This window comes from Chelonia mydas, chromosome 2 (assembly GCF_015237465.2).
Source record: "Chelonia mydas isolate rCheMyd1 chromosome 2, rCheMyd1.pri.v2, whole genome shotgun sequence".
Classification (NCBI taxonomy): Eukaryota; Metazoa; Chordata; order Testudines; family Cheloniidae; genus Chelonia; species Chelonia mydas.
The window spans coordinates 195552562-195563587 of NC_057850.1; the positions used below are offsets into that span (position 1 = coordinate 195552562).

Consider the following 11026-nt stretch of genomic DNA (forward strand, 5'->3'; position numbering starts at 1 on the left):
GTATCTCGCCTGCTTCAGGCCCCATGTCCCTGCCAGACCCCAATGGCCTTTTACCACAGGATTCTGCCCCCAGCAGTACCCCCTTACTCTGGTTTTCCCTTCCCAGGGGAACCCCCACCCTCTAAACCCACCTTGCCTCCATGGCTACTGCCAGTCATCATCTAGCCCCCAGCTCACTGCGGCACACTGTAGTCTGTGATGGCTACTCATCATTGGCCTGGGGTTAGGACCAGCTGCCTCTGCCTATTCCCAGGCTGCACCTCTGTAGCCCCAGTACCTTTGTATACCTTCATCAAGGCCTGCAGCCTGGGGGTTGCCAGGCTGCAGCTCCCTTTGCCCTTCCCCAGTACTACTCTGCCTCAGGTACCTTGCTCTCAGGCAGCTAGCCCTTCCCACTCCAGGGCTAGAGTGAGACTCTCCTCAGCTCCTGTCACCCCAGCCCTCTTATCAGGGCCAGCTGGGCCCTGATTGAGTTGGCCACACCCATGGTCGGCTATTCCCTCAGCTGCTTTCACTCCTTTTCCCAGCCACAGCTCTCTCCAGGGCTGCTTTTAACCCGTGTTCTGTGGGAGTGGGGCAGTAGCGCCACTACACTAACCTCTCTTAAAAAATCCCAGTGATGGAGATTCCACAACCTCCCTGGGCAACTTATTCCAGTTCTTAACCACCCTGATGGAAAGTTTTTTCTAATGTCCAACCTAAACCTCCCTTGCTGCAATTTAAAGCCCATTGCTTCTTGTCCTATCCTCAGAGGTTAAGGAGAATAATTTTTCTCCCTTCTCCTTGTAACAACCTTTTATGAACTTGAAAATTGTTATGTCCCCTCTTACTCTTCTCTTCTCCAGACTAAACCCAGTTTTTTCAATCTTCCCTCATAGGTCATGTTTTCTAGACCTTTAATCATTTTTGTTGCTCTTGTCTGGACCGTCTCCAGTTTGTCCGCATCTTTCCTGAAATGTGGCACCCAGAACTGGACACAATATTCCAGTTGAGGCCTAGTCAGTATGGAGTAGAGTGGAATAATTACTGCTCGTGTCTTGCTTACAACACTCCTGCTAATACATGCCAGAATGACATTTGCTTTTTTTGCAAGAGTGTTTATACTATTGATTCATATTTAGCTTGTGATCCACTATGACCCCGAGATCCCTTTCCACAGTACTTCTTCCTAGGCAGTCATTTCCCATTTTGTATGTGTGCAACTGATTATTCCTTCCTAAGTGGAGTACTTTGCATTTGTCCTTATTGAATTTCATCCTATTTACTTCAGACCATTCTCCAGTTTGTCCAGATCATTTTAAATTCTAATCCTATCCTCCAAAGCACTTGCAATCCCTCCCAGCTTGATATCGTTTGCAAACTTTATAAGTGTACGCTCTATGCCATTACCTAAATCGTTGATATTGAACAGAACCGGACCCAGAATTGATCCCTGCAGGACTCCACTCGTTATGCCCTTCTAGCTTGACTGTGAACCACTGATAACTACTCTCTGGGAACAGGTTTCAGAGTAACAGCCGTGTTAGTCTGTGTTCGCAAAAAGAAAAGGAGTACTTGTGGCACCTTAGAGACTAACCAATTTATTTGAGCATAAGCTTTCGTGAGCTACAGCTCACTTCATCGGATGCATACTGTGGAAAGTGTAGAAGATCTTTTTATACACACAAAGCATGAAAAAATACTTCCCCCTACCCCACCCTCCTGCTGGTAATAGCTTATCTAAAGTGATCACTCTCCTTACGTGTATGATAATTAAGTTGAGCCATTTCCAGCACAAATCCAGGTTTTCTCCCCCCCGCACACACAAACCCACTCTCCTGCTGGTAATAGCTTATCTAAAGTGACCACTCTCCTTACAATGTGTATGATAATCAAGGTGGGCCATTTCCAGCACAAATCCAGGGTTTAACAAGAACGTCTGGGGGGGGGGGGGTAGGAAAAAACAAGGGGAAAAAGGTTACCTTGCATAATGACTTAGCCACTCCCAGTCTCTATTGAAGCCTAAGTTAATTGTATCCAATTTGCAAATGAATTCCAATTCAACAATCTCTCGCTGGAGTCTGGATTTGAAGTTTTTTTGTTGTAATATCGCAACTTTCATGTCTGTAATCGCGTGACCAGAGAGATTGAAGTGTTCTCCGGCTGGTTTATGAATGTTATAATTCTTGACATCTGATTTGTGTCCATTTATTCTTTTACGTAGAGACTGTCCAGTTTGACAAATGTACATGGCAGAGGGGCATTGCTGGCACATGATGGCATATATCACATTGGTGGATGTGCAGGTGAACGAGCCTCTGATAGTGTGGCTGATGTTATTAGGCCCTGTGATGGTGTCCCCTGAATAGATATGTGGGCACAGTTGGCAACGGGCTTTGTTGCAAGGATAGGTTCCTGGGTTAGTGGTTCTGTTGTGTGGTATGTGGTTGCTGGTGAGTATTTGCTTCAGGTTGGGGGGCTGTCTGTAGGCAAGGACTGGCCTGTCTCCCAAGATTTGTGAGAGTTTTGGGTCATCCTTCAGGATAGGTTGTAGATCCTTAATAATGCGTTGGAGGGGTTTTAGTTGGGGGCTGAAGGTGACGGCTAGTGGCGTTCTGTTATTTTCTTTGTTAGGACTGTCCTGTAGTAGGTGACTTCTGGGAACTCTTCTGGCTCTATCAATCTGTTTCTTCACTTCCGCAGGTGGGTATTGTAGCTGTAAGAATGCTTTCTAGAGATCTTGTAGGTGTTTGTCTCTGTCTGAGGGGTTGGAGCAAATGCGGTTGTATCGCAGAGCTTGGCTGTAGACAATGGATCGTGTGGTGTGGTCAGGGTGAAAGCTGGAGGCATGTAGGTAGGAATAGCAGTCAGTGGGTTTCCGGTATAGGGTGGTGTTTATGTGACCATCGTTTATTAGCACTGTAGTGTCCAGAAAGTGGATCTCTTGTGTGGACTGGACCAGGCTGAGGTTGATGGTGGGATGGAAATTGTTGAAATCATGGTGGAATTCCACAAGGGCTTCTTTTCCATGGGTCCAGATGATGGAGATGTCATCAATATAGCGCAAGTAGAGTAGGGGCGTTAGGGGACGAGAGCTGAGGAAGCGTTGTTCTAAGTCATAAAAATGTTGGCATACTGTGGGGCCATGTGGGTACCCATAGCAGTGCCACTGATTTGAAGGTATACATTGTCCCCAAATGTAAAATAGCTATGGGTAAGGACAAAGTCACAAAGTTCAGCCACCAGGTTAGCCGTGACATTATCGGGGATAGTGTTCTTGACGGCTTGTAGTCCATCTTTGTGTGGAATGTTGGTGTAAAGGGCTTCTACATCTATAGTGGCCAGGATGGTGTTATCAGGAAGATCACCGATGGATTGTAGTTTTCTCAGGAAGTCAGTGGTGTCTCGAAGGTAGCTGGGAGTGCTGGTAGCGTAGGGCCTGAGGAGGGAGTCTACATAGCCAGACAATCCTGCTATCAGGGTGCCAATGCCTGAGATGATGGGGCGCCCAGGATTTCCAGGTTTATGGATCTTGGGTAGTAGATAGAATATCCCAGGTCGGGGTTCCAGGGGTGTGTCTGTGCGGATTTGATCTTGTGCTTTTTCAGGGAGTTTCTTGAGCAAATGCTGTAGTTTCTTTTGGTAACTCTCAGTGGGATCATAGGGTAATGGCTTGTAGAAAGTGGTGTTGGAGAGCTGCCGAGCAGCTTTGGCTTTGTGTGTATAAAAAGATCTTCTACACTTTCCACAGTATGCATCCGATGAAGTGAGCTGTAGCTCACGAAAGCTTATGCTCAAATAAATTGGTTAGTCTCTAAGGTGCCACAAATACTCCTTTTCTCTGGGAACAGTTTTCCAACCAGTATTGCATCCACCTTATAGTAGCTCTACCTAGGTTGTATTTCTCTAGTTTGGTTATGAGAAGTTTGTCTGAGACAGTATCAAAAGCCTTACTAAAGTCAGATAAATTACATTTACTGCTTCTCCCCTATCCACAAGGCTTGTTACCCTATCAAAAAAACTATTAGATTGGTTTGACATGATTTGTTCTTGACATATCCATGCTGACTGTTACTTATCACCTTATCTTTGAGGTGTTTGCAAATTGATTGCTCAATTATTTGCTCCATTATCTTTCCTGATACTGAAGTTAAGCTGACTGGTTTGTAATTCCCTGGGTTGTCCTTATTTCCCTTTTTATAGATGGGCACTATATTTGCCCTTTTCCAGTCCTCTGGAATCCCTCCTGTCTTTCATGACTTTTAGAAGATAATTGTTAATAACTCAGATATCTTCTCAATTAGCTCCTTGAATATTCGAGAATGTATTTCATCAGGCCCTGGTGACATGAAGACATCTAACTCGTCTAAGTAATTTTTAACTTGTTCTTTCCCCATTTTAATCTCTAATATTAGCCTCTTTAACTGTACATCATCCCTGTACTCTGAAACAATTCTCTTTCAGTGTAACTTACAGAGATTTGTATTGAGATTTTTGGCCATAGTGCATTTGATAGATCAGTCAATTTCAACCTCCATGGACCCCTAAGGGTCTGCAGACTATGTCTAAGATTTCCAAAGGTGTCTGCACCTCCATTCGAAATGGTTGCAGGGTCTGCAAATGAGAAATGGTTGAAAACCACTATGATAAATGTAATCAGACCAGGGAGCCTGGCTCATAGAGGAAAATGGGGACTTCAGCTAACTAAATTACAACTCTGATGAGATACTGTGGCGGAATTTCCAAATCAAAATATTTTGCTTTTGGGTGTGGAGGTTTCTCGCAGAAAAACTCATTTTCTGCACAAAGCAGGCGCTTTTCACATGCACATTAGTCTCTAACCCAGTTTTTCCCCCTGAAAAAGGTTGACAGAAATTTTTCAATTAACCCTGTTGACTTTGCTTTATTATACAGGTATCTTTTTGAGTATGCTGGCTACTTTAATAGGAGCTAACAATCGCAAATGTAAATAGGGCCCAATCTTGAAAATCCCCTCTGCCTTGCAGGAAAGGAGTGTCACTTCTTTACGGGAACTCAGTCTTGTTCAGTGGAATTCACCCTGCTATGCAGGACATCAGGAACTTTAAGTCTCCAAGAATGTGGCTGCAGTTCATGTTAAAATAACTCCCTTCTCCATAGTGTAGTGTGTAAATTGCATTGGGGGATTTAGGGATGAAAGCTGGTATATCTTATATTGTTACTTATGGGGCTGCCTAAGGAACAAGCTGGCTCCTGTATATCAAATAAAAATCCTACACTCTGATGGTTCAGGGCTCATGGGGGAATTACATCTGATGACACAAGTACTGTATAAATTGGAAAAAGAAACAAACAACTGCAAAACTTAAATATATGCTCCTAGCCCCTGGCCACACTACCTCAGAAATCAAATATGAGGAGATATCAAAGAAAAACTGCTCATGCCTGTAGACAGAAAACACGAAGCTGCTAATAGGATCCCAAAATATTAGAAGTCTACCTAGAAATGTTCCGTGAGCATGGATAGGCCCATCAGCACTGGCAGAGTGTTGACCTTGTGCATGGAGGAATGAGGTAAGATTCATTACAGAGCTGTAATTGATAGCACTCTGAGGCCTAAGAGTGAGGCAGAAAGTCCTTATATTTTAGTTAGAACTGACAGATAGGTCAATTTCTCTACATAGGCTACTGGTTGCCATTTCTTTTTCAGGTCTTTTGAAAAAGCTGTGGATTGACCTAGAGATAACTTTTGTGAGAGATAAGTGCATCCTCCACATTGGAGAGGAAACTGAACAGGAAAGAAAAATAAATTTTATTTCAGACTGAAGTCACTTGCAAATTGAACTTGTTCAGAATCTTTGAACATCTGATTAATTGAACGCACAGAGTAAAGCCCCTTTATCCATAGGAGGAAAAGGGTTAAATAAACTCCCTTTTATGAGGGATCAAGTGGATGTATAAATGCTAAGGAAGATTTCTTGTCTTACTCCAGTGTTAATTGAAAAGGTCATTACCAAGAAAATGCCAAAAGACATTTAAAAGAAATCAAGCAACCTGAGTAAGGGCCTGTGTAGGCATCTGGGAACTTATATGGCATTCATCATCGTAGTATTAGAACATTTCTGTTTGCCTCAGGATTTTGCCCAATATTTTTATGGTAAGTCGTATTATCTGAAAGATTCTGATGTAGATGTCTCTTATTGGGGTATTGGTATACAACCTTTAGGCCCCCAGTTCAAGAGCAGAGGTTGAGACCCATTGCTGTTTTACTCATGAAAAAGTAGTGCACTGATGCCTCTCCCATGTGACCATGTCAATACAACTCATTCCTGATTCCCATGCTAGCTTAAGCATGGGCCTCCCATGAAGAAGTGCAAGCAGAAACTAGGATGGGACCACCAGCCACATCTATCTATAAGCCAGGGGCTGTGTTAGCTTTGCTAAGGTACCCATGTGGACTGCTAATAGATGATTTAGTTCCATTGGTTCCATCCCTATCCTGCCCCCAACCAACATGGGCCTAAACCTTTCTCCTGTATGGATCTGTAGTAGGGTGGAATATGTGCGACAGAGACAGATGATCTCTTCTTTCTTCATGGGGCAGGGGAGATCTGGGAGATGGTGTGAATACGTTGATGGCAGAGAACAAAAACAAAAGGACTGAGTGAGTTTTAAAAGACAGGTAGAAAATAACCAAATGAAACTCAGTTTAGAAAAATGCAAGCTAGCCCATCTGGGGGGAAATAATCGGAAATGCAGTGGGAGGTGAAACATGATAGCTGGGATTTTCAATAGCAAAATTGATCAGTGTATGGAAGTTTCTGAAGAAAGATTAAAAGTTTAACAGGTACAGATGGACATAATTCTGCAAATCTCTAAAGCTGCAAACATAAGGAAGAGAGAGAATTTATGTAGGGTGGCCCAAATTGGTGTAAATAGGAATTGGCTGAAATTAAATGGAGAAAATATAGGCTGCATCATGGAAAAAGAATCTTGACAGTGAGCTGTATTAGGCTGTGGAATAATCCCTGGGGAAGTGATAGAAGTGCCATTGTATGGGGATGTAATTCAGATGTAAGACAAACAGCTAGGAAATCTACTGTTGGACTCAATCCTGTGTTCCTCACTTCGTGTGGAATGCTTGTAATATTGAAGCCAAAGGTTTTTTTGTCATTACTTCAATGGGAGCAGGATTCAGCTCTAAAAAAGCTAAGAGGTCTTTAATTTGTATTATTCTATCGAATGGAAAGCAACTAGATCCAGGAGGAACATGTAAAAGGTAAATTTTAAGGATCATTTTGTTGTTCATGGATACCTCTTGAAGCCCTTATAATTGCTCCAGGATAACATATAGCTTCTTAATGCATCTTTGTAGTTCCTCTGCCCTTGCATAACTCTGTCTCCGGAGGTGGTGAGTTTTCAGCCTCCCTTACTATCCTAACTGCAGCTAGTCTTTTATTGTTTTAAAGTTTTCTCTTGTTAACTCTTTGCAATGAATCACCGTGCACTACTTTGATCTGCTTTCTGCTGTTCTGTGGGCCCAATCATTTATTAATAAGTGTAATAAACGCAAATACACTACCTTTTCATTATCACTGTTCGCAGCATATGTTGTTTTGGGCTAGCTTGCACTTGTGTCATAAATCAGGTCTCCGGAAAACATTTAGCATGAATAAAATAAATAATAAAACCAGTGTTTGCTTGGCATCAATTTAAAAATTAATATATTTACACTCTCTTTGTGGGTCAACACCACAGATGTGTGGCTGAGGTTCTGAACAGGATATTGAAAATGATTTGTCCACTTTTAAGCCATCTATTTTATGCTGATGTTACTTACATGGCAGAATTTGCAAAAAGCGGAGATAAAAAAGGCTTTTTTCATAGTGTCAGCCTTTATAAGTAACCGGGGTCTGATCTGAGCTACATAATATCTTGCGTGCACAATGTGAGAGCAGATTTGTGTTGGTATTAAAAATTAATATTTCACCCAGGGAAGTTTAAGCAAGGCAGCGTCACCATTTATCTGGAGAGCCCCATTAATACTGCAATTCTCGCAAAAGGCGACTGCCTGCGTGGAACTCCAATTTGGGACAGCATGTCAGAAAAATAAATTGCTTCTCTTCCAGTTTGCAAAAGCCCACAAAAGAACAATTTTTCAGGAGTTCTGTGACATGGAAATGGGACTCTTCTTTTCAAACTGAATCTAGGCCGCTCTGAGTAAGCAAAATGCTTTTATAAAACCAGTTCCTTGTCGTTGTGTCATACTACTTATATTTCACAGTTGCTACTGCCATCCAAAAATGCTTAACAATTTAATGATGAGAAGTCAGGAAAGTCAGGCCTAACTGCACAAGTACAATGGACCAGATGCAAACCTGGTTTTTGCTAGTCTATAAAGCAGGTGGAGATTGTCTCTGGTAATGAAAAGCGCACCCGGGAAGAGTCTTTTTTTTTTTTTTTAAAAAGCAGAAAAGAATTTTATTTGTGTAATTACTTACAAGAAGTCACCAAAAAGGATAAAGCAAAACTATGCAACAAAACAAAAGCAAACACAAGGTATAACACAGCAGCCTTCAGGAGGGAGAAGTGTTCAGGCTAGCCTGGGCCCAGAGCGGGGGGGCTTCCTCGACACTCGTGGTCTTCCACCCTCCTAAGTTACCTGGTGGCTAGAGCGGGGGGCTTCCTCGACACTCATGGTCTTCCACCCCCTCGAGTTACGTAGTGCCACGCCCAGTGTCACCGACTATTCCTCTCCTGAGAGGGCCTGACAAGATGGGCACGGCTGCGGGGTGGGCGGTTTGGGGGTGTTGGGGACGTACACCCACGTGTGATAGGACCCCTCCTAGGTGACAGTGATGATGGTATCCACAGCGGCAACGGCTGGGGCTGGGGTCTCTCGCTCTTCCCCTCAAAGGGTCAGACGGAGGGAACCGGACGGGGTCACAGAGCAGAGAACCTCGGACAGGGCCCACCGCTCCTTGAAGGCGTCAAGGGAGTCGGTGGACACCGCCCAGAGGAACTCCGCCCGGATACGGGAATGTACTGAGGATCGGAAAACGGCCCTACAATCGCAGGACGCTTCATTAGCCAACCTCCCCTCTCTGGTTTTATAAATGGCTGTTTTAGCTAGGGCTAGGAGGAGATTAACCAGGAGATCTTGTGATTTTGTGGGGCCACGGATGGGTAGTGTGTAGATAAAAAAGTGAGGGGAAAAGTGTAGCCAAAAGCATAAGAAAATATTTGTGAGGAGCCAGAAAAGGGGCTGCAGCCTGGCAGACTCTAAATATATGTGCACCAGGGTTTCCCTCACGTTGCAAAAAGGGCAAGTATCCGGGATGGGGGTGAACCGCGTCAAAAACATGCCTGTGCTCACAGCTCCGTGAAGGAGCCGCCAACTAATGTCCCTGACGGGCCTCGGGATCAAGGTGGAATACAGGCTGGCCCACCGGGGTTGCTCACCCTCCAAAGGTGGCAGGAGGTCCCGCCACTTTGTATCGGGGCGGGACACCAGGGTGTGGGTGTGAAGGGTGTGAAGCGTGAGTGTGTATAGATATTTCCGTGGCGCGATTTGGAAGCTGACCAGCTGCAGTTCATGCAGCCGGCTCGCAGTGAAAGGGTGAGGGGTTTGTTGGGATCTACGGGGTAGGGGCCCAATTGAAAGGTCCGGCGGGCCTGGGGTAGAGGGTGGGCGGGGTGTTCGCGCAGGGCTCGGTTGAGATAAGCCCGAGCAGCGGGCGTCAAGGCGGCCTTCACCTCCTGAAGTACGCGCCAGGGGGTACGAGGTCTGGAGAGCCCCATGCGCCGAGCGAGCGTCACGGGATCCAGCCAGTCTCCCCGGTTGTAGTCCAGGAGGTCTCTGACTCTCGTGACTTCCGCCAGGACCAAACTCTGGTGCACCGAGCGGGACTCCGCCACCTGCACACGGAGCTGGGGGTTGTGTAGCAGGGGATCCGCGAGGACCTGGTCGTTGAAAACAGTTTCCACGTCCGGAGGAGGTCCTGGTAGAAGACCGGCAGCCCAGAGAGGTCTCACGGAAAACCTCTCGGACAGAGATAAAAGAGCTGCCGGTCGTATGGGAGCCCTTGGAAGCGGCGCAGGAAGGCGTGCGCCAATATGCTCCACGTCAAACTACCTGCACTATAAAAGAGCCTCTGCAGGGCCTGAAGGCGGAAGACACGGACCTGAGTGTGCAGACACTTCAGGCCCTGCCCTCCTTCCTTCAGGGGTAGATGAAGAACCCCAACAGGGGCCCAGTGCATTCCTGACCAAAAGAACTCTAGAATCAATGTCCGGAGGTTGGTCAGGAAAACCGGGGCCGGGACCAGGGTATTGAGCCGGTACCAGAGCGTGGACAAGACTAGTTAGTTAAGCACCAGTGCTCTCCCTCGGAGGGAGAGACATCAGAGTAGCTCATCCATTTCCGGAGCCACTCTATCACCCGCCTTCTAAATTTTGCCAGTTCTCCGGCGGAGAAGGTTGCGTGGCAGAAAGGTAAACGCCTAGGTAGAGCAGTGGACCCGCGCTCCACCGGATTGTCTGAAGCGCGGGTGGGAGGGAGCTCACCTGCCGCCAGTCCCCCACCGCCAAGCCAGAGCTCTTGGCCCAGTTGACTCGGGCGGAGGAGGCTGCCGAATAGATGGCCTGGCAAGCCTCCACCCGCATCAAGTTGACCGAGTCCTGGACCACGAGGAGTACGTCATCGGCGTACGCCGACAGGACCAGCCGCAGTTCCGGCTCCCGCAGCACCAACCCTGTCAACCTCCTGCAGAGGAGACAGAGGAAGGGCTCAATCGCCAGAGCATACAGATGGCCCGAGAGGGGGCACTCCTGCCGTACTCCTCGCCCGAAGCTGACTGGTTCGGTCAGGGTCCAGTTGAGCCTAACCAGACACTCCGCGGAAGCGTACAGCACCTGGAGAAAACTCACAAACTGAGGTCTGAATCCAAATGCCTGCAGAGTGCTCAGGAGGTACCCATGGTCCACTCTATCGAACGCCTCCTCCTGATCAAGTGACAGGAGGGTGAACGACAGACTGTCTCTACGCCCGAGTTCCAAAAGGTCTCGG

The 11026-nt window shown here is 46.2% G+C and overlaps 1 long non-coding RNA gene across 1 annotated transcript; it reads left to right on the top strand.

Annotated features, from left to right (window-relative positions):
- The first annotated feature begins 1491 nt into the window (after nt 1-1491).
- On the top strand, nt 1492-4380 carry LOC122464336. The gene is made up of 3 exons (XR_006288278.1): nt 1492-1502; nt 3902-3907; nt 4135-4380. It is a non-coding gene; the product is annotated as an uncharacterized LOC122464336 (long non-coding RNA).
- The last annotated feature ends 6646 nt before the right edge of the window (nt 4381-11026 follow it).